The sequence below is a fragment of the Tauraco erythrolophus genome, chromosome 5 (genome assembly GCF_009769465.1).
Source record: "Tauraco erythrolophus isolate bTauEry1 chromosome 5, bTauEry1.pri, whole genome shotgun sequence".
Taxonomy (NCBI): Eukaryota; Metazoa; Chordata; class Aves; order Musophagiformes; family Musophagidae; genus Tauraco; species Tauraco erythrolophus.
In genome coordinates, this window is record NC_141469.1 from 29,234,239 (window position 1) to 29,258,843 (window position 24,605).

Genomic DNA, 24,605 nt, shown 5'->3' on the forward strand with positions numbered 1-24,605 from the left:
CCGGAGTGACCCTATGTAAGTCAATTAATACTGTTGCATCTTAGTTCTTTGTTGGAGAATGGTCCTGCTACTTCTTTATGATCTATTTGCTTCCCTCAGATTACCACCTCCTTGGATCATGAGTTTTCTTCTGTCATGTGTTCTGGTGTCTTAAACGAGAGGCCTTGATCCTGTTTTGAGCTTTCAAATAGAGTGGACAATTTTTTTTTTTCAATTAGGTAAAGTGTTTTTTAATAGAAAACAATCATTGCTGAAAGTTTTTGAATGTGATGCCAAAATTACACTTTTAATACAAAATCAGAATGTTGGGAGACATCTATGTTGTAAAAGCATCTTGGAATCTCAGGATCTAGCTAAACTCATATTTCCTTTCACTTGCAGTCTTTAACAGCAAAGGAGCTGGATTTCCGTAATGTTTTATATCTATTTTACAATTGTGACTTGTTATGCACTAGACTTTTGGAAAGGTGATTAGTGTAAATGTTCAGTATTAGGTATCTAGCCACAGGGAATACATACTCTCTATGCAGACGAACTCTGTAAAAATGACTTTTGTTTTGCTCTTCTTGATGTCATTGATATTTATGGAGAAAAAAAGAAGCAACAAAACCAAGATGATGTGTACTGCTATTTTTGTATGCAAGGGACAAACAAAGACCTAAGAAAATCCTATTGCACAGGCACCATTCGGTTTGAATAAACAATCTGTTGACCAATCTATTGACCACATAGACACGAAACAGGGACTATGAACTGTTGCATGACAACATTAATGAAAGCAAGTCTGAATAAACTCTGTCCATCCATAAAAGACTCAGAATGAAGCAGCATTTCGGCAGGAAGAGGCAAGCAGGGTTTTCTGGCACATCCCAAGCTGAGCGGTACGTTGGTGGGGGAATGCCGTGTGCTGACATTTTCCTTTAACAGTTCACCATCTCGCTGAAACCAGACCCAGAAAACATTAACCTCCAGAGAGATGCTTTGTGAATGTTCTCTGGGACGGAGCTGCCTTTTCATGACAATTACAGCCACTCTGTCCCTGTTTCACCTGAGCTGTCAGTCCAGTGCTTGGGAAAATCCACTGGGCAGAGCAGATTTTATAAACTACTTTGTAAAACAGCTGTAATGCTGTTTTGCTCTTGACATTTTTCTTCTTACTTAAATATATTATCCTTCCATTCACAAGCCTTTTGTGCTGTTCTGCTAGGTCCCAAACAAACAGCTGCTGAGAGGAACATCTGAAACGTAAATAAGCTTCCTAGACAGGATGGATGGAGAGTAGAAGAGCTATTCACCTTTTGGTCAGGAGCCTGGATGTGGAACCGTCAGCATCTCCAAAGGGCATTTGCAGCAAAGGCAGTGGTGGCAGTCACCTCCAGCCAAATCACATCTGGCCGAGCCTTGGCCATAGTGTGATCCTCCAGCTGCCCCATGCCTCTTTCTTGTCTGCGGTCTGTTTTAGGCACCATCACACGGACATGCAGTTGCTGGCAGAGTCAGATGTCCTGTCTCAGCTGGAACCAGAGGAGTTAATACAGCCAAAGGCAAGCTCAGGAGGGGTATCCCCAGAGCTGCCAGGCCAGGTGGTGGGAGGACACCGGGAAACCTGTCTGCCCTCTGCTAACCTGACCCACCTTTCCCCACCCTGACTGGCCTGGCTGACTCCTTGCAGTTACTGCAAACTTGGACTTGGCTCCATCTCTGGTTTTGTTTTTTTTTTTTTCCTTTAAAATGCAGCAGTTTGTTTTTAAATAGGAACTGATGAAAGCTGTTGCTGTTCTTATTTTTCCTTTCTATGAACTGAAGTGATGACAACAGAGTTTCTAGTAAATTATAACATAGGCAGTCAGTTGAAGATTAGTTTTGAAGTTGAACTTTTTTTTTGCGGAGGGTACGAAATACAGCCAGACAAGATTTAATTAAATACTTGCATTTCATAACTATAATTTATCTAGCTCAGTATGTCCTTTCCCATGGGTTTGTTTGGATACAGGGAATTTTTAGCTTTCAGACTGCTAGACTTGGAAAGCTCTGCATGTCCACAGGACAGGTAGAAAACAGCCAGTAGCAATACTGACATGCCCACGTTGCCCTCTTCACAGTCTTCACCCTGATCTGAAGTAGCCACCTCTAAGGATGAAAGGATAGTTTCCAGTCCACTTACCATCTGGTCTCTTGCTGAGCTTGCCAAAAATGTATGTTTACCAACTAAAACAAGCCAACATATTTCCATTATATCTCTTACTACTGTGACTCAGAAATAATTCCATATGGTTGCAGTCTTGCTACAGCTCTTCACAGGCCGTATCTGGAGCTTGCTGGTGTCAGTGGAGAAAGTTCCTATGATTTCAGTGAATTTTAAAACAGGCCCATGTATATTAGTAAATAAGACGTAGAAAAAGATATGTATGATATGCTGACTTCAATCCTGTTAGCAAAGGTGTCACTGCTCACCGCAGTTACAGTCCAGCTCTTTGTTCCTTCCCACCTATGAGTCCTGCTGTGGTGGTGAGATCTCCTAAGCAATACATAGCCACCTGGCACGGCTGGTACCTGTTGCTGCCGTCTTCGTTGAGTGCATTTTTACACCTATGTTTGCTGCTTTCCAAGACCTGAGCCAAGTGCTGGATCCACTCTTTCTCATGGAGAGGTTATCTTCCTAACCCTTGCCTATGCCCATCGCTTTACTGTCAAAATACTGAAATAAGAAACTTAATCTCTTTCACAGTATTTTTCTACACCACTTTCCTAACCAGCAATTTAACAGTTGCAGATTCATCTGCAATGACTGCATGAGCTATCTTTGCATCTCTCCAATCAACTGAAGAACACAGCAGTTTTCCTGCCAACCATCCCAGAAATGCATAAGAAAAGATTTATATGTCCATACATACTCTACTGTCTAAATACTTTGTGTATGAAACTCATTCTAAGAATTAATTTGTCTGACAGCCTGGAAAATGCCAGTTGTCCTGTGTGTAATGAGGATAAATGAAGAGTTAGTTCTTGCTTGCGATTTCTGTTGAGAGGTCAGCATGGAAGGAGTTTGCTAATGCTCGTCCAGTCCCTCGTGGACCAGTGCCTTCCACACAAGGGAATGCTGGCAGCATGCCCCAAGGCTGCAGGGAGAGGAGTCACGCAACTCTTCTGTAGAGATGATTCCTCTGGGAGAAGGATGGGGCCAATGGGGGCAAAATCTTGGGGGGGCAAATCTTGCTCAGTTGCAGGGACTTAACAAAGGACTTTGGTGTCATGACCTTTTACCTGGCAGCCCTCTTCAACTCCTGAAAAATTATTTGCCTGGAAAAGATATGAGGCAGGATGAAGTTCCTCAAAGGGACTCTCCTCTCGGCTGCTGCAGGACCTGCTGACTGAACACATTCTGTCCTCTCTCCTGCCTGGCTCCTAGCTATCTCTTTTCCTCCTCAACAGATTACAGTTGTGCTTTTGCGAAATTTCTTAGCCTTGTACTTGGGACAGAAGGATGTTTTGCGAATAGAAGCAGAGTGAGAGATGTTTTCTGTAACAGATGATACTGGGCCTCACTAAGGAAAGGGAAAAAAAGAAGGTAGGGAGACTGTAGTAGACATAGTCAAAGTATGGCTGCAATTTGCAAGAGGAAAATGATAAACAGAGTTTTGGCTGTGCTGAGGTTTTATCTTTTTTTTTTTGTCCAGGAAAATTTTTAATACCAGGAGCTGCAGATATGACACGTAGTTGGGATGGGACATCTATTCCAGATGTTACAGCCTGGTCTTTCTGGTTGCTTATTCCTTGCAAGAAAGCACCAAATTCCTTCAAATTCTTTCAAATTCTGTTGACATTAGTGAAAACCAGAGGAGCTCTGCATCTGGCAGGGCTGAACCTTTAATGACAGGTTCAGGAATGGGCATCAGTGTCTCAAAGTTACACATCACAATAGGTAACTCATGTGCTTTGCTTTGAGAAGATTTTACATGGAATAGTTCAGGTCAAAAGACTGAAGTGATTTGGGGAGCATGATTAGAAGCTAGGCCATCTCCCAGGCAGCTGTACCACCAAGCTACAGCATTGTAGCCTCATTGGCAGGTTCTTCTCTTGACACCTATGTATCTCATTCCTGACCATATTTAAACAGGGTGCAGAATACTCCATCCATTAGCCTACCGCAAGATATAAGCACTTACCAGTGAAAGATACTGATAGTAAAATAATATTTTATTATTGGAATAAACTGGAAACTGAAGTTGCTGGTTTACTGTTCTGGAGGAGAAGACATCCAAGTAAGGTGGATGTAGGATGCCATACTAGGTGTGGCACACAGCCATGAAGCTCATTGGTAAAGAGAGCTAGTTAGGATAGGAAAGTAGGGAAAGGTGAGGAGAGAAAAGAAAAAAGGTAAGAAAGTGACTTCTATCTGTAATCTCTTAATTCTCAGATCTGCTCTTTCCTTTGAGTCTGGATTTAATCAAAGGATGGGAGAGCCAAGGGACAAGGAACATCACAGCTGAATTTATAATATAGTTAGATGCTATAATAGTCCCTTTCACTGTTGGACCTGCCTTTCAGAGTAGCTGTAAACTCCTGGCTCCTGCTGTAGGTGAGCAACTGATGCCTAAAGTCAAGATCTTTGCATTTTTAAAAAACCTGTTTTTTCCACTGTCTTCAGAGAAAGACCTTGACTCTCTAAAACAACCACGGATTTGTTTCTATTTGTGTACAGGATTAACACAAACTCCAACAATCAATATTGCAAACAGTGGCTCCACTTTCTGCGTTGCGTCACTGCAGGTGGACTAGAAACTGTGCAGCAAGGTTGCCAGGTTTGGAGGGAGAGCATGTCTTATTTGGTTCTTCTTTCTAAGGTTTTACTGCAGTTTTAGTGAAAGGACAGTAAAAACATTGCTTGGAACCTGCCGTGGACCAATTTATAGCAGCTTACAACAGTAATTCATGGAAGTTTATTATATGACCTGCTTTATGAAAGTTCACTATTAGTTCAACATTTAATGATCACAGACTTGGCAGAGTTTCATGCAAGCTGGATGCTGAACATCCGGTGAACTTTGTTTACAAACACAGTATATGGTGGTTAGGAGGTCCTGTAGCCAGAAACCACCACCCAGTTGTGTGCAAGTTAATGACCCCACTTGCCAGGGGCGATGGAGAGATCCTGTGCAAGGATTTAGAATAACATTAATATTTTAATATATTTTCACAGAATCAATTCCGTGCTTGAAATATAGAAGTAAGAAAAAGACAATGGAGAAGCTGCCGAGCACAGAGATCAGGACAATCTTCACACACGCCAAATCTGTGTCATCTCCCCCCAAAGAGGGTTGCAGGGTGTTTCTGAACATTTGTAAGTAGAAGAAAAAAGCATGACTGGGTGATCATAAGGCAAAGAAACTACCAGAAAACTAAGGAGAATTCGGAAGGAAATGCTTTCGCTGTTTTGTCTTCCCCTATTATTTGGTGGTGGTTTATGGCATAAAGATTGACTACAGGCTGTTTTGCTAAGATGTTTATTTTGGAATGGTGCTGTCACTGTCGTGTCGCGTTATTGTGTATATCTTGTTTTCATCTTAAAGAAGCCTAGAACAAGCTGAAAAGTTTATGGACCTATAGTTCATGTATTCAGCTGTGGACACAAGGAGAGAGCCCCAAACCATTAGTTTATGTGTAAAATGGACCATTTGCACGAACATTCCTGCTGGGCAAATTGTACGTATTCTGTATAAATAAGTGGTAGGAAGCAGAGTCTGTTCTGCCCTGGCTCTGTAGCACAGCGCAGGGTTGAGGGCCCCAACACCAGGTCTGTGTAATAACCCAGTGGCTCATCCCTCACGCTCGTGGGAAGAGGTGTAACGGCAGTCTGTGTGTCTGAAAGGCGTCAGCAAGCACTGTGTCTTCTGCATGTGTCTTCCAACCACTGGAAAGTATTACTTAACTTGGACACCCCAAGTTAAAAGGCTTATCTATATCCTGAAGAGAATAAATCACTGTGAAGATGAACTTAGGAAAACTTAGCAGCTGAATCACTAGAGATGGGCAGCATTTTCATTATGGGCAGGCCTGGCTTGTGATCTCAGACGGGCATCCAGCGCAAAAAGTTTCTCTATCGAAATATCTGTTAAAGCATTTATGCTGTCTGTGGTGCTCTACTTCTTAACGGAAACTTTGCTCCCTACAATCATCTGGCTAAGCAGCGGAGCCCAGAGTCTCCAGATGAAGTTTGTTTAAAATCACTAAAGAAAAAGAGGCAGATTTCATCCAGCTTATTTTAGGGGGGCAGTTTGTCCAGTGACATTTGAGATAGTAACACGGAGCAGACGAATGTGGGAGAGGACATATGTGAGACCGGTGAAATCGCATCCTGAACACAAGTGGGACAGTCTGGTGTCGCGAGGGTAAGCAATGTGTTCAAATATTAGCAATGCATTCAGTCTTTTGCCAATAGGAGTAAAGAAATGAACACTATAATTAGCCTTGACTGCGCAGCCAAATCTGCATTTGCACTGATGTTAAAGATGCAAATACACTTTCTGAAAAGCATATAGTCCTCCTAAGAGGGTCACCATCCCTGTTCAGCAATGCTGTTGTGAGAAGCCACCATGTGAAGGTCGCTTCTCATAATATCTCAGAGAATTAGTATTATGCTTATGACACTATACTACCAGACCTGCTGGGATTGTTATGACTTCTACTATTACCAGGACTTTTAGAATGTTTTTACCCTGTGGGTAATGCAGACTACCTCCTTAAGGCATAAAAAGCATAGTCAGGCAGCAAAAGACGGACATTTTTGCAAGTGGGAATTCAGACGCCGAAGTCAAGCTTTATCTCGAGCTAGGCTTCTGCTGTTTCCATTGAATATAAGGGAGACTGGCTGTCGAATTTGGACATTTAAATTAGGCAAGTAAAGTTAAGAAGTGTAAATAGTCCCATCTACTTTTCTCATCCCCTGCATTCAGTCTTGAGAAGATTTCTAATGGATGCTTAAGGAGTGATAACGTTAATTTACACGATTGGTTGGGAGGCTGTTACTCAAAACTTGCACCAGAGTGTTAGCCACCAACAGGGACTGTCCTTTCTTCTGTAAAGCATTATGTCTGGCCAAATACCTTCAGTGATGTGACCTCGGCAATACCTCTGGGCCATGCTGTTCAGGTGATGGACCCAGATGATCTTGCCTGTAGTGGACTTGAGAGCAGAGAGCACACTTACTTTTCTGTATGGGTTATTTCTTTTACATTCTTAGTCCTGCTGATGAACAGGAAAAGAGCCATCTCCTGGTAAACAAGATACCCAGACAGAGCTGCAAATCACTGCAAACCATTGTGTTGTTTGGACAGATCGAAACGATCCTCAGGGGCTTATTTATGATCTTATTTTAGACTTTTGTGGCCTCAAATTATGAAAGGGAGGCAGTTTTTAATCTATTCCCTACATTTTTGTTTTGATTTGTTTTTCTGAGTTGCTGGCAGTGATAACGACCTTGTTTTCATCAAAACTAGGGTGGGGATAGAAAAGTGAGGTCAGGTTGTTTGGCCATTTTGAGCATGGTTTCAGCTTTTTTTGCAGAGAAGCAAACATTAATGATCATTAACACACATATGTGCCCAGACGTTACACACACAGAGACAAAAAACTATTAATAAAAATATTTCTTAATGTTACTGAATTGTTCTTGTGGTAAAAACTTGGGTGGCTTCCAGTTTCCTGTAACTAGGGTAGGCTGAGCTAATTGGGATGAAATGAAAACCATCCTCATGCTTCTGTCAAAAATGCTGAGATAAAAAAAAAAAATCTGTTCAATATTTCTCCCTCCTTATATTTCAGCCTCTGCTCCGCTGATCACTAGCCAGACTATATATGCACATCCAGACTATCCAGTTATAACTAATGATAAAAAGCATTTTGGGAGGGATATTAAACCTAGAGCTTCAAGACTTACCATACTCTTTCTAAATGTTAGAAAACAGACCTCTGTAGGTTATTCTCCCTTCTGTTTCCGCTCTGGCTTTAGATCTTTCTAGCACTCAGAGTTGAGTCAGAGGTAGAAGACTAAACTGAGTGAATGCTAACCCAGTACGTTCTTGTGTCTAAGGAAAAATGATGAACAAGTAAGTAGTAACAATATTCATCTAATTCAGGTCCTGATGCAATAGCCAGTCTGGAATAGGCAGGTCTGCTGCAAATTCCTGGACCTGCTGTGTGTGTGCCATGGATCTGCATTGCTTGCATGAGCTTGAGTGATCTCTGGCGTCTGTGACAGTGTATACAAGATGGAGTTGATAAGCACATGGAAAGTAACCATTTCTTCTGACAGCTGGTATCTGGAATCTTTGGGTAGCTACAAGATCTATGGACAACTTCTGTTCCACTTAAATCCTGTTTAGGCTTGAGCGTCAGCTGAGATGTAGTGACTGTCAGGGTGTGTGCTCTCAGCCCATGGCTAATGTGAAAGAATGCAACTTATCTTAAACTCCTTCCACTCTGGGTTAAGCTAGACAGCAATAATTCACTTTTGCTGGGTGAGGATAGCCTACCTCAGCTACCATAACTAAGCCGATTTGCCGCTGAATCAGAGGAACGTGCTTCTGTGCCTGTGCCTGCAGTAACAGAAGCATCCTTCGGTCCTAATCTTGTGATTTGACTGGAAACATTTAGTCCTGTTGAACCCTGAGGAGCACCACGATCTCCTCAGTGCCTGCCATAATCAGAGCTCTTGTAATCTTCGAAGAGCTCCTGAGCCCTCTCTGGTGCTTTGAGACGAGGCAGGTCTGCATGTGACATAGCTACAAAGACCAGAATGGCTTTTACTGTAAATTATTTACTCTCTTTCCTTCCCCCAGCAGTTCAGTGCTCCGTGATTCATACCAGCCCAAAGGGACACATCTATCTGGCTGAACTTCTGCAGATTACCCTGAATTCTATCAAGACATTTTGGGCAAATACAACGTCCTAACAAGCCGTGTCTGCTTCAGGCTGAGCAATGCTTCCTTACAACACAACTTCCCGCGCTCAGCCAAGATAAACAGTGAAAGAGCATCCTGTTGTGCCACTGGCAAGCGGGGCTTCCGTTCTTCTTATTTATTTTTAAAATATTTAGATTTAGTAAATATCTACAGAAAATAGGAAGTGGGTGGTTTACCCGAGGAGCCCACCGTAGTCCTGTGCTTGCCAGCAGTACGTGGTTCAGTCACTAGATGTCCCTGTGGGCTGCGCAGAGGGACCACCGACCTTGGGGTCTCTGGGGAGCACAGAAAGACAAAACTGGGACTTGGGCAGGAGGGAAAGATTTGCTTCACTGTGTGGGGGTCTGCCTGCCAGGCACAGTTGTTTGTGCTTAATAAACCATTTAGGAAGGTCTGTGTTTCTTCGATAGCGTTGGTCCATGCTGTGTAATCCCATAAGCACAGTTAAACATGGGTTTATGTTTATGAAGCACTGGAAGAGCAATGAGAAACTCAGCTTCAAGAGTGCCCTTAAGAAGCTGGGTAACAAATATCACAGGAAGATAATCAGGCAGAGAGCACATTTAAAAATTGAACAATGGCTCTTTGGGGAGGTTTGGAGCTTGAGGAAGGTCACAACCCAATGCACTCAGGAGTCCTCTCTATGGGAACAGTCTACCGACAGATCCATACTCAGCCACATCTTCTCACACCACCAAGCAATGCAACTAGAAGATGATGATACCAGAAATCCCACAGCAAAAACAGTGTGTTAAGGTCTCCCGTTCAGTCATGACATTCCACTTTGGTGGCTGTGAATGTTATATGGAGATGAAAAACAAAATGCCAGGCCTCATTACACATCTGGAGGCATCTTTACAAAATGGTGAAGGTCGTAAAGCATGAATTCATGCATGTATTTCTGAGAGAGTGGGAGGAAAGAAACCAGTATTTGACTTCCTCTGGGAACAAGCAGAAAGAGGAGACTTATGTTTGAAGAAAGTGTAATGTAGGAAAAGGTAGGTGAAAGCTCCTTTGAGCCACAGTAGGAATACACAGAGGTGGGCACAGCCGTGATTCACTATGATGACAATACTATATCTTGCTGGTGCCACAGTATGTGTGTACATATGTTGAAATTATGTCCTCCTTAACCCCTGTAAGCAAATGTTTGCACCTTTAGATAGGCGGTAGACACTTGGTTGCCTGGCCTATCCCTGGCTTTCTTGGGGTAATCAAGTGTATTGTAACAACACAAAAGTTAAAAAAGCCTTTGATAGGAAAGTTCTTCCTCAGTAGAGGCAGAAAAAATAGACAGTAGGACAAGATACAAGCACAGAAACTGGAGATAAACCAGACTGGTAGCAAAGGGACCATCCCTCTTCCATCAGAGCAGTGTGTGGCCTTTGAAGAACGCAAAAAAAAAAACCCCACAAGATATCAGCTCCCAAGATTATCATGGAGTAATCAATGTTGTATTAATTATACTTGACACTTTAGACCCAGATGAAGTGACTATCCAATTAAAAGCACAACATCACCTTAATGAGAACAACCCTCACTTGTCACATCACAGGAGGGTTTATAGCTTCCCTCCCCACCCTCTATTCTTTTAATCCAAGTTCAAATTAAAGGGAAAGTTTCCTTATGGATTAGATCCAGATGTGACTGAAGTTTTAACTCATTTTCAGCAGTCCTCTCTGCGTGAAAGGTTTGGTCTGTTTCTGAGCATGCTCCTGCTTTCCTCTGACATGACACTGGGCTATGAGTTGAGCTTGAGATTGGAAAGTGATGATGGTGTCACTTCCAAATCCTACTGAACTAGAGTATATCAAAAGATCTTGTCCAGACCAACAATTCATATTAATTCTCCTCTCTGTCCAATTAAAATTTGAATTCTTTGTCTCTGTAACTGGACTTGACAGGACAGCTAAAGAAAATTAGCTTAGCTCCTTGGGTTTGCTCTGGATTTAGGCCAGCTGGTCCAAGTTAAAGCTCTACCAAGAGGACTAGAATGGTATCCCAAACAGTATTTAGGGCACTGGAGAGTCTCCATGAGCATCTCAGGATGCTCAGTCTATCTAGCCATGAGGACAGGTGACCCAGCTGTGATAGCTCACCTTTTATGGGTCTCAACAGCAGTTCCTAACTCCATGGTGGTTCATGAACATGTGTATAGGTGTACATCACCCTCCTTGGTGCCATTGACATAGATCTCTTAAGATGACTCTTCAGTTATGTCTCTAGAATCCTTCTAGAGTCCCTTCAGCATAGGTCCCATCAGTGCTAAGGAGGTCTCCTGGGCTCTCTTTTTGTCGCTTTCTCTTTCTACTCATATTTCCTGAGAAACTCTTCTACAGTCACACATTCAAAGTTACAGCTGAAAAATGGTTGCAAATCAATAAAAGTTTTAGTGTCTATGGCTTACTGGATAATATATGAGCTTTTCTTCTTGCATTGAAAACATTTTTGAAAATATCAGCTGTATTTGTTGATTGCAGATTAATGACCTCCTGCAGCCTTGTTTTTAATATTGACACTGCTTTTGGTTTTCTATAGGATTTTCCTGACATATCAAGATTTACAAAACTCAGTATCAGTGAGCCAGAGCACCTTCTTAATCAAACTCATGTAAAACCAGAATATTTTACTGGGTTCATTGTTTTCCCCATGAGCTTGGAAGTGTCTAATTTTCCTCTAATGGTCTGGATGAGCTCTCATCTAGCAGCTCTGATATTTTATCTTCCTTAAATTTTTGACCTAAGAGTCATGTCACTGGTAGCACAGATTCTCATTGGAATTGTTTGCTTTAAAAATTGAATTACAATTCCTCCTTTTGATAGAAGGAAGTGGGTCATTAACAGGCAGCTCTCAAAACTTTTCTAGAGTTTGACCTAAGTCAGCAGCAGACACTGTCCTCTCTTCAGTGGACTGTATCTCAAGAGATTCTAACATCATTAGTAGACATCCTGGGATTTAGCACTTCAGGCATATTATCTCAAAATATCTTTTTGTTTGTTTGTTTTTTACTGGCCTTTCCAAAGAAAACAAAAGTATTGGTAGCCACATGATGTAGCCCAAACACGTTGTCTAGAGTGGAATTAGATGTGTGGAGAGCCCTACAGAAAGGATATTATGAATTTGAGGGAAAAGTGAAGAAAATGACAATAGGCAGAGGAATACCCTCTCATGTTGCTCCACAATTGTGAGGTTCAAGCCCAGATCAAACAAACTTCAGGCAGGATCCTGCCTTAGGTTCCTGTATCTTTGCTGGCATACTAACTACCTCCTGAGATGATGCTGACCCTGCTACAGTTGCCTGACTCCACAGCTGGTCTCCATTTTGCATCCCTCAGCAAAATGACAACCATGATCCTTGCATTTCTGACAGGTCTAGGACAGTCATTTTAAGGTATGAGGGCTCATCATATTGGTCAAGAACAAGCTTGGTAGGACAACCTACAACAATGGGAGTCAAAACTCTGTGTTTGAAATTGATGTCATTCAACACTAACTGTATGATGACATCTACACAAGCCTTGGCTTACTGTAAATATGGATTTAGATATTCTTTTAAACAGGTTACTTGGAAGGCCCATTTTTAGCATGGGATTATGAAATTCTAGTACAGAGCTAGTGGACCTAAAGTGCTGCAGAGCTTATTATAATGTTCTTAGGTTAAAATGTTATATTTTAAAGGAATAAAGGAACTTCAGGAAGCTGAAGTTCGAGTGCTTGTTCAGGCCTCTTATTGTGGTGCAGGCTTGTCTGTGCATCCATGGCTGGAAGCTGAATAGTTGAGTATATGCCGGTTAACTACATACAGTTGTGATCCTTTTAATTTTATCAAAACCTGATTCGAAGGAAGTATCATAACACCTTTAATGCTCAACTTTGTAGTAGAAAAGCTTAAGGAAAAATACATTCATATTCACAGCTGGTAGCCAGCTTTTCTTCTGAAGCATGACAGCTTCTATTTTCCTGCTGTTAAAGGCAATTTTCCCAGTAGGTCTTTGGGCTAGGCTGAGAGACATGTGCAAAACTGACTGAAGAGAGATCTCCTGTAATCCACTAAAGTATTAACTTTTTTTTTTTCTTTCTAATAATTATTTTGCACCTTTCTTATGGTGAGGACAGAGAGGAGAATATTTTAAGAAGTAACTGACTGCAAATACATGTACCTGTGCAGAGACAGGGTGTTTGCTTATGCCAAATGCATAATTAAGCACACATCTGCCTCTGCAGTTATCTGTGTCGTACACGCAAACACTTCATTGGGTGGAAAAATAGAAGCTCCAGTTACACAAGTGTATGGGACAAGTTTTATGACTGCTGCTGAAGACGATGTGCTGCTAGTGTTAGGAACATGTGGCTCACGTAGGAGGACACAAACGAACAAACATACTCGTAGTCTCATTTGAAAATATGTACAAGCTGATTCAAGCTCTCCTTGCCTTTGCTATGGATCTCAAAGCTGTATAACCACGCTGCTCTCACTCGCATCATTGTCTTGAGCATAGAAGCAGGTTAACCTCTGCTGCCTGTCTCTCAAAGCTCCCTTGCATCTGCCCATAAAGATAGGGAGATGTCCTCGGAAGAGTTGAAGGATCTTTGACATGTGCTGTCCAGCTGTCATCAAGCAGTTACGTGTGACTCACGCACCTCTCCATCATTAATGATACAGCTGACATCAATGTCTTGCAGCTGGGGAAGGTAGGACAAGAGTGCAATTTCCAAGCTCTGCTCCCTTGGGAGAGCTGAGAAGCTGTTCACCGTGGTGTCCTGCCTGCTGGTACTGTCCCAGTGAGGAGAGGGAGTGGAATAAGAAGCAATGCAGTCATTCCACTTTTGTTTTGCTGACATGGCAAAGGCTGACATTACATTTTCATCTGAATTAGAAGGGGAGAAAAACAAAAAGTTCCATTTTTCTGAAGGTTTTCTGCACCTAGGATGAAGCGCAATGATTTTCTCTTATTATCCTTGCTTTTTCACACAATCGTTAACAATTGCAGCTTCATCTGAACCACTAAATACACAGGTATCTTCACGCACCCAGATAACATGCTTGTTAGTGCCACAGCAGTGCTGACCATAGTGTAAAATCCCACCGCTAAAACTGTGCCAAGAATCATATTTGACAGCATGAATTACTAGAAAATGGTTGTGTGCTGTGGTTTTACTTTATACAGTTGACTTTTCCCTCATAATGATCTGATGCTTAGGAATTTCTTAGATTTTTGAAATGTTCTAGCTTTTGATCTAATAAATTAAATTTTCTTCTAATTATGAAAAAACCCACATTGCCCAACTGAAGTGCAATTTTCTTTGTGTTCAGTAGAAGCCTGTAAATGGACATTCAGTGCGAGTATTGGCACATCCAAGGGAGAAGTAAAGTCATTAAGTTACCCTCAAAGTTTTTCTTGCAAGTGAAGTCACTATAACTGAAACTTCTTCAATATTTTGTTGTAGAGGTGCTCGAAACACTGAGTGATAGGCAAAAAATCTCATTTCTGTCAAGAGAGAAACTCAGGGGACTGTTAGCTGAGAATCAGGCAGCCATGAAGCCTGGAGCCCTACTTAAAGAAAAGTCTTAATTTTCGTGACTGTTCTGTGACTCTTAACTGTGGCAGGACAGCAATCTAGTCTCCGTCCTGGAAATAAGGTCTTCTCTTGGAGAAGATTTCCCAGGCAGCAAGAGCTGAGCTCCTGCCAGCTTTGCCCTGTCTCTCCGCAAAGCCACTTCTCCTTGTGTTAAGTGTCTCCTAATGCTTCTCTGTTATTAAGAGTGTTTTCAAAGGAATGAAATTGTTAGCCTTTGATCCTAAGGCTCCCTGAAACTTTAACCTACTGTATTTATCATATTTGGCTCATTTCCTCAGATATGAAGATCTTCATAACCATCTTCTGGAGGGCAGATGGGGAAGCCATCTCCATAGGAAGGAGCCCTCTGCTACCTATGGCAGAGACCACTTCAGCACAGTATCTGCAGAGATAAGTTTATGATTTACTAATACATCGGTCTGACTGATAATCCACAGATACTTGGAAGGTGGAGATTTTGTAAGATGGGAAAAGCCCCCCACATTGCAAATAATTATCTGGGTAAAGACTGCTGGTGGTGAATGAGTTTCATTTCTATCTAAAGCATGGGTGCTGGTGGCACACATTTTCATCTAAAGTAGATCAAAGAGGAGACAGCTGGTCAGATATTTGGCTAATCTAAATTGTCCGGAAATCAGTGGCTTCGATGCATGGAGTTGAGGAACTGGCCAGGAAGAGAGTGACCAGGAGCTCACCATGAACAGACTTTTATGTCAAAAAGCAAATGATGACAGCTAGTTTCAAAGAAGACAGTCTTTAGGGAATGCACTACTCCTCTTAAGCGCTTCAAAGAAAGTAGCATGTCTGCATGATGATTTCTGGTAAAAAAAGACACAAAGGAAAACCAAGAAAAGCATGGAAACAATTTCTTAGATGAAAAGCAAAGTTGCTTACATGGAAAACACGTGAAAGACTGTAAAATATCATAGCCGTAAAATATATGTGGGGCTGGATTCTCCAGGCCTCTTTCCCTGTTCCCCCAGCCTCCTGATTTCTCAAACGTGTTATTTTCTAGATTCAGAAAGTATGCATGTACTGACATATTCTTCTAATTAGCCTAAATTTACATAATTCCATATTACTAACTACTGAGGCATTCGGAAAAACCCACAGTTTTATTTTCTGGAATTTAGGGCCTGTTTCCCATTTGTAACGTGGATGCTTCCTATAATCTGGCAGCATGAGGGCACTGACAAGGAGTGGGTATGTAATTCACACTATCGGGCTGCGAAATACCACCTGGGAGGTGGAAAAAAGCCTTCTCCTGAGTGGTTTTCATTTATTATCCCTACTGCACCGGTTTCTGGAAGCTCAGGTCCTTCATGGGGTTGTGACTGTGGTAGGTGCTGTGTAAACAAAGCATTGTTGGAAACAAAGTGCTTGAAAGCCTGTTCCTTTATTTTCCTGGTCTGTCTCACACTGGTGTGTGGGGATATGTTACCTTTGGCTTTTGGCAGCCACCCTGTGAATTTTCATTTCCCTCTCCACTTATCCAAAGCAATTCATGGAGATAATTTTCCATGTCAGCAACTAATCAGATCTATCTAAGATCATATTACTAAACTTTCTATACAAATCTGCTCTTTTTCCACAGTCCTCTATAACGATCTCAAACTCTCTAGCTGCTACCAATGTCTACACCTGAAAGTTGCAATTAATTATTACCCAACAGTACATACCAGGAGTCACCGTGAGCCTTTTTTTCTGTTCAGGAACATAAGCAAGCTGTGGGTCCTCTTTACCTCCTAGTTGCATAAAGGATTAAATCATTATCTGTAACTGCAAGAGGCTCCTCTCTCATGCTGAGCACCCCAGGTCTAATCTTGCTTACCATTTGTGTGTTGCAAGAACTTGAATAATTTCAGAACAACTGGTCTTGAGTTAAATTGGTCCAGCTGAAAACACTGTCAGGCTCCTGTTGATTTATTTCTTCGCTATGTCAGTAGTCATCTCAGTTCTTGACTCAGCCAAATTACATACTGCCTGATCTGTACAGCCAAAAAATAGCTATATAGTGAAAGGATTTTTGTGTTTAGGTATGTTACCTGAATTAATTTATGGTTCCTCTTTATCTTTCTACTTGTTAGACACAAATGCATTGCTCTTCCCTCAAATCTAGACCTTTCAGGTAAATTATCCTTAATCTCATTTTATTTCTTTCTGTGCTGCGGTGCAGACATGCCTTCAGACAACAAATCCTTCCTACCAAGGCTTCTCCACTGAGTTCAGTATTTCATGTTTCTCTTCATCAACTAGAAATTTGAACTTTCAATAAAAAATATTATTATGAAGAGTGCTTACTTCTTCTAAAATATTTGCCTTAAAACTTTTTTTAAAAACACTTAAAATGACACATTTTTTTATATTTTTCTGAAAATTAATGCACTTTTTTTTTTTTTTTAAAGCTAGTGTCTGACTGGAAAACATTTGTTTTCCTCAAATATTTTCTTGAAGATATCTCCTTTCTTCACACTTCAGTGAATTGTCCTTTCCACATTTAATGTTGAAATGAAACAAAACTTTGTTATGAAAATTCCTGAGCTCTAAAGTTTCAGCCAAATCACAGTTTTATAATTTGACCTGAACTTGGCAAATATAACTCTCATTTAGGGAGAATTTAACTGTTTATAGAAGTTTGTAGGTGTCTTGAGCTATAGGCTGTCTGTGAGGCTGAATTGAAGTAGTTTTGTTGCATTATTTTGCTCCAGTTAATGATTTGCCTGTACCATTCCAATGAATTTGTTCCTCAAAATAAAGGCAAACATTTACCTGTACTTTACATTTTCATGGGAAAGTTATGATACCGAGACCTAGTCCCAGTATCTGCTGTGTTATATCCTTCCATACCAGAGCAACGGCAGGATTCATGGCCTCAGAGATGACCATGCAGAAACGAATGGTGCAATACTCCTACAAATTTGACAGTTTAAGCTCTGTGCCTGTTTTTTTTTTTAACTCTGATTTTTCATTTTTGACACAGGAAAGCTGAAATCCTGAGCTGCTTGTGGTGGCTGTCTCTTGCGCAGGACTAAGCATCCATCACGCTTTTACAGACCTAGTCTGCAGGGTCAAGGAAACTCTGATAAAGCACCGTTTTTTCACCTCTACAGTGCTTTATGCCATTGTGTTAGTACTAGGCGATATATATGTTGCACACAGGCTAGATCAACAGTTATTTCACCCCAGTCCAGATCTGGTGTTGCGCTGTCCTGATGTTTGGCTTTATGCCTGGCTCTGGGATCTTTCAGCAAACCTGCCTTTCCTTCATGATTCTGCCATTAAATGTCTGCATGGATTTGTATACAAGATTACCAGTTGGTTTATGGCTTAGTGTCGTCGTACAGAGATATTTGGCCTCCGTAGCACGTTGTTTTGAGGGCAAAAGCCAACTAAAACGACATCCTTACTCCAGTCCTCTGCTTAGGGGTGTTGTGCCCTCATCACTAAGGCCATGTTTTTGCAGTTTGCAAGATGAATGGAAAATTAACAGGGCTTTTTTGGGGGAAGGTTTTTTAGGGGTTGGGGAGGATAAAGGTTAAAAAAAACCCCAACCATGGCATTCACTTGTGCTTAACGAAAATAAAGAAGAATCTACACCAAGGAAAAATCTGTCTTCTTCCCTCCCCGTTTTGCCCCACTTATCCAAAAACTCATCTTGTGTTTTTAACAGGATCTGATCTGCTCCCAGCCTGCCTAATTCCTGGGCACTGAACTGTGCCTTGCCACCTGGGACATGAGCCAAGTGTTTGTTATTTCAGTGGGAGGTTACTCTTGGTTTCTCCAGCTGAAGCCACTTCTATCTCTCTTAACTTCTTTAAATATGCTAAAGGAGGCAGACCTAGATGATTCCCCACCCACCTTCAGGTGGATGATATCACTATTACACTAATCATTAAGAATTAATATTTACTGGTTTCATCACAGTGAATGGTCCCAAAAGCCCCATGCACCTGAGTTAGGAAGAGTGCATACCATTCTTAAATTTGCAGTGACCTGGAACAAGGGAAGTATCCTCTAGCCCTACATCTATCCAGAAAGGAGTTTTTAGCCTAAGACTGAGCCCTGCTTAGCTCCTGAAGGGGCTGGAACATTGTTACTCTGCTGACTTGGTCAGTAAATGTTTCCTAGCTTCCCACTGGCAGATCCAGGCAGGCATGTCCCCTCCCAGATGCTGGGAAGAACTTCACCTCAGGAAATAACATACGGAGGATGCCTAGGGGAGATCTGTCCTGGCTGGACAGAAAGCAAAACTGCTGCTGGTGCATCATACTGTTGGTCACAGGATGGAAAATGCCTTTCTTGCTTCTTCAGTGAGAAACACCCTGGGATCCATACTGGGTGAGCCGAAGTCAGTGCTCCTTCCAGGTAATCCTGCAGGCTGCGCTCACTCACTGGCAGGGAGACTGAAGGGGTCATGCAACTTTACAGCTGGTTCTGGGTGCCTGGTGTCTACACAGACAAAGCCATTAAAAAGTCATCTTTATAATTATTATATAATAATAAAGAAACCATAATATAAGAGTATATCTGTATCCACATCCTTACCTGTATCTATTTGCATCTGTATCTATGTCTTGCCCCCAGACAGACCCACATTACCCATAGATTGGTGACCTCATTGGCTCTGTCCACAGTTTGCGTCCTCCCCAACTGTAATTTGTGTGGATTTTACCACTTTCTTTCAGATTCAGGGAACAGCCCGCCTCTTGCACCCTTTAGATGTGGGGCAGGGAGTGAGAGGGATGATGACGGGGCCAGAACTGCATCCCATACACTGTAGAACACTTGTTCTACCTTTGCATGCATGTGTCCCAGGTTTAGCAAACATAAAAACCTGTGCTCTCAAAAGCTTGCAATTAACACACATAGAGTTTGTGCTTCCTGTACAAACTTACTGGAAGAATTGCATTAAGCCATAGCATCTCTGACTGAACCAGATTAGCGGTTAGTGATTTAAATGAGTCCATGGTGTGGTGGTGCAGAACATATGTAAAGTAAAATAATTTGTTCTCTGGGATGCGGCTGCAGAGACCAAAGGTTATTGTCTGTTTTGGAAGGAAATTTTTTTTGAACTGGAGGCAGAAAGCAGACTGGTTGTTGAAGTTTACAAAAGCCTGTCATTGCTCTGCTATGCAATTTTTAAATAAACACATTTTAGTCATTACATACACACTCTTCAAGCCTCAGTAAGAAGAACATGAGAATTGTTAGTCAAGCTGGTATAAGTTACGACTGAGTTAAAGCATGTTGCAAATAAGAGGAGGTATTTTCCAAGGACAATTTATCTGTGATAACCTCTAACACAGCAGGAGACCAAACTCTAAACCGTATCCACTTTCTTTACGCGTTTTGGTTTTGCTCTTCTTGTTGCTATTATTTATTATATAACTTGAAAGAGGACCAGGGGACATAATTGATCTCTCGAGGTTCCTTTGAGCGTTCCATTTCCATGATTAAATGAATCTATGAATTCTTATAGAGGTCACCACACAAATGAATGTTTTATTAGGCACCAGTAAATTGCTACAATAGCAAACCGAAGTTGTGCTTGCACAATGTTTCACAAATTACAGACAGTGAGGACTATCTTTTGTATGTGGGCATATTCACTCCCCCCCATCCCTGTACCCCTGTGGTTTCTCGTTTCATTTGGTTTGTAGTATATGTGAACGAGTCCTGCTTCTCTGAAGGGATATCTTTTCCAAACACGACTGTTAATTTATAAGTGGTTTGCTGGTAAGCTCATCTGGTGTGCCCAGTTTTAAATCCACCTATGTAGTCCACAAAGAATTGAGGGGGAGTCAAGAAGGAGGAGAAGTATTGCCTAGATAGGGCATGTGGTGGAATATATTTCATCCCTCTGAATGTAATGACATTAACTTAATTAAAAATCCAGACTGGTCGATACAATTTATAGGCCAACATGACTAATATTGTTATGCTTATGTAAGCAGAGAAATTAATTAAAACTTTGAAGCTTACTGGTTGGCATAATGAAAGCTTATTTTATGCTGGTGAGAGATTAAGGAAACTTTCTTGGTAGACTTTTTTACAGAAAGAGAAAGAACCTTCCCTGCCCTACTCTCATAACCAGGGAGTGTTTAATTAAAATTAGTGGAGAAAGTAAGAGTGGGAAAAGGAAAGCAGCAAGAAATATTTTGTTAAAATATTAGCTCTGTAAAAGACCCTGGGAATAGCCAGAAAGAGTTTGACGCTGACTCTGTTGATGTGAGAGATAAACGGGAATGTCATTTGTTACAGGAGCTGCAGTGATGGGATGCTGAAGAAGAGCTGGAGTCAGGGGTGCACTGATGTGAGGGGTGAGATCCCTGTGGCAACGTTACAAGATATTGTAGATGTTGAATTGGACAGGATAACTCCCTGCTTGCTTTCAGGAAAGGGATACCAAGGTCAGGTCCTACTACTCAGGGCTTTAAGCCTTCGCTCTTTTCCTTTAGCTGCCATGTCTGCTGTTACTCACCTTTCTGAACAGCATGGAGGTGTCACTGGGAACTACATAGCCATAGTGGATTTTTGAAGAAGTAAATCTGAAACTGTTTCAGTTAAAAGTCCATCTAGTGCTGCAAAATGCCCATATATTTGACCATATATTTACACGTAAATACGCATACATATGTACATACAGGTAGGGTGTAGCTGTTGGTGTGGTTTCCTCTTTAATCTGGATCCAGACTGCTTCACTAAGGCAACTGAACTCACCACAGAGTCATCTGAACTAACACAAAAAACTCTGTGAATGTTGACTTGTGACAAGGACAGTTCCAGGCCTTCCCAATTGCTTGGGCCAAGAGAGGAGCAGATGATAAGGGCTTCACCATGCTAAGCTGAAGACATCTGGAGCCTGAGCTCCCATGTAGAATGGGGGATTGCATGAGGTTAGTATTACGTGGGTGTAAAGAGTGGAACTAGATTCCAAAGGTAGAACAGCTGAAATTGCAAAATTTTCCAGGCCTGGTTATTGCTCAGGACTATCTTCTGATATAATTTTCCCGTTCAACATAATGATACAAAAAACAGTAAAAAAGAAAAGAAATAAATTTCTCTTCACTTCTAACCAGATCAGCAAGGTAAGCATAAGTGCATTGTATATTCAGAGAGTGGAAATGGTACTCCTGGCAAGTAGAGGGACCTGTTTGTGCCTCAAATTGTCATCTGAATCTTCCCAGTCTGAATGCTTTACTTGGCACCCAGCAGCCAAATTCATGCTTGGGCATGAGTGTCTCACATATCTCTGGAGGGAGAAAGGTCCATGCTGGCTAGTTCAATCACGGTTGTGGAGAAAAGATCCACCACAACTAAGTGAATTTTAGGGTCTGTAAGTCGAAAGGGTGAATGAAAAAAAAAAAGAAAAGAAAAGTAAGAATTCAGTATTTATTAAGAATCAAGCTAATTACCAAGCTTATTATTTTTGAGGACAGATATGTGAGGCTGATGCTAATAAGGTCAGATTTTAAGTGTTTGTGCTGGGTATTGCCACGTTGTGACAAAGATTTGAGGGATTCTCCTTTGGGTGATGTTATGCCCTCATCACTTTCCCCTTCACTGGCCAGCCCTGCTGCATGCCAGATGTGTTCTCCCCAACATCTGGCTAATAGTTGCTACTGCTCTTCTTAAGAACTAGATATCTTCCACAGTCAGGTGTTTTTGCTCGGCTGTTCTTTGGTCTCAAGCTGCCTCAACAGTGTTAATTCCCTGTGAAAACAGGTGAGATGAGCCTTTTAATAAATTTTTAGTTCAGTATGAACACATTGTAGCAGGTATTGTCAGGTCCAACATCTCACATGTGTTTCTTCTTCAAAGTATGGGAACAGTTCATCCCAGTCACCAAAAGAATCACGAAATGGCAAATGCGGTTAATATTTAGTCCAGGACCCCGATCCAGCTGCAGGACCTTGCATTTGGTCTTGTTGAACCTCATGAGGTTCACATGGGCCCACTTCTTGAGCTCATCCAGGTCCATCTGGATGGTTTCCTGTCCCTCACGTGTGTCAGCCTGTCATGTTTTAGCCCCATATGGCAACTAAGCACCACGCAGTTGCTCGCCAAGTCCTCTCCCCCAGTGTAGGGGAGAGGAGAAAGATGTAACCAGGCAGATGACTTTCCTGAAGATCATGGCATCTTCTAACAGAAATCAGAATTTCCTCAAAGTGGAGAGGATTATTTCAGAAGTGAGTCAATGGGTTGGTCAAGGCAGCAGTGGGAGGGAGTGCAGATGGAAGTGTGGAAGGAAGGACTGTATTATCCACCTAAAAAGTCGGAGGCTCAATTAACAATTCCCTGTTGCACCAAAAAAAAGACTACCCACTAATGATGAGTTATTCAATACATGTGCAAGGCAACCAGTCATATCTTTTGCCTTCCCACAGGAGGTCTCCTCGAACCATCATCCTGATATATAATTTTTATCACCTTTTTCAGGGGCTCTTCGTTGTTCTTATTTCCATTGTAGTAAAGAACAGAGCTGCTCCTCTCTCCTTAATACTAGTTTTTAGGAGAGAAACAGTGAGCTCAAGAGCTCCAGTTATGGAAACAGGTACAGTCTTTCTGGACAGCTGGTAGGCAGCTCTTTGCATGTTATGGCAGAAGCCATAGATAATATTTGACACACCTCATGATTGACAAGTGTTATACTAATTGTTTCCTGTAACTGGTTGCAATAAATATTGGCCGTCTACTACTGAGAGATTAAGACAATTAAACACTGCAACCATTAGGCAAGAAATTTGCAGCGACAATTGAATGACCGTGGTTTTCCTGTCCACCCAAAGAACAGTCTCCAGGCACAGCAGGTGATCGGCAAATACTAATGAAGCAACCGATGCACAGAGGAGTCCTTCCCTCGTCCCGTCCGCTCGGTCAGACTGCCTGACATGTCTTCGAAACATTCCTACTGGGCTGCATGGCAGTGCCGGGCTGGTATGCTGTGGAAGGAACACTAGATAGTGTTGGGAGCGTACGTGTTTTTCTTCAGGGAACTCTATTTCAAATAACACATTCAAGTTTTCTTGTTTAAAAATGTGTTTTTAAACAAAAATTTGGTTTGGGCTTACCATTTGCCACAAAATACTGTTTTTAATTTCAGAAATTTGAAAAAAAACTTTTGTTGTATTTAGGGCTTTTATTTTTGTTGGGTTTTTTTTATTTTTTTTTATGCCCCTGAGCTGACTGTTATGCCCCTAATTTTATTAATAAAAATCTGGGATTTTTATTTTTAATTTTTAATATTTTGATTACTGTTTCCATTCCAATTCAGATACGTTGACATATCTAGCAGAATGAAAATATGTTTTTTTCCAGCTAGTGTGAACTGTTAGTGCTTTTACTACAGATACTGTTCCAGTGTAAACTTGAACTCTCTAACTGGCTTCTACCTTTTGTGATGGCCAAAGTCAAAACCTTGGATTTTCCCTCCCGAAATACTATGCACACTTTTCATGGAAAGATGGAATCCCAGTCATGGACACAAAGTAAAAAGACGATCTCTACACAAAATGTTATGATCTATGTGTTGTAAGACAAAGACAGTAGAGGTGTAGAGATGAAAAAGCTTTGGTCAGAATGGTGGATGGTAAAATAAGCTTGCCAAAAACCTTAGCATCACCAGGGTTTTTTGTAGCACCTGTGACAAAAGGAAGTTTACAGAGATTTTGGAGCTAGGCAGATACTTCTTCACACAGACCTTTCTGGGTTTCAGCTGCTGTTTAAGCCAGGTCTTCAGGAAGGCAGAAGTTCACCCACAGAAACACTGTAGGTTAATGTAAAATTTAATTTAATTCTCAGCTTAATGCCAAGAGAGGGCTAAATAATAGTGTATTTTCTGCTCCTTCCTTTCTTGCTATTTCTGAAAACGCAACCACTGAGAAGAACGATGCTGAGCAGCTCCTTCCTTTTGTGCTGCTCAGAGCCATTTTCGAGGGAGGAGAGCTTATACCAGTGGCATCTGAATATCAGCACCGCCGTTCAGTTCAGATGAATATCATGTGCCAGCGAGGTCTGGCCCCAGGGCACCTCGTACAGCTACGAAAGCACAGCTCCCACTGCCTG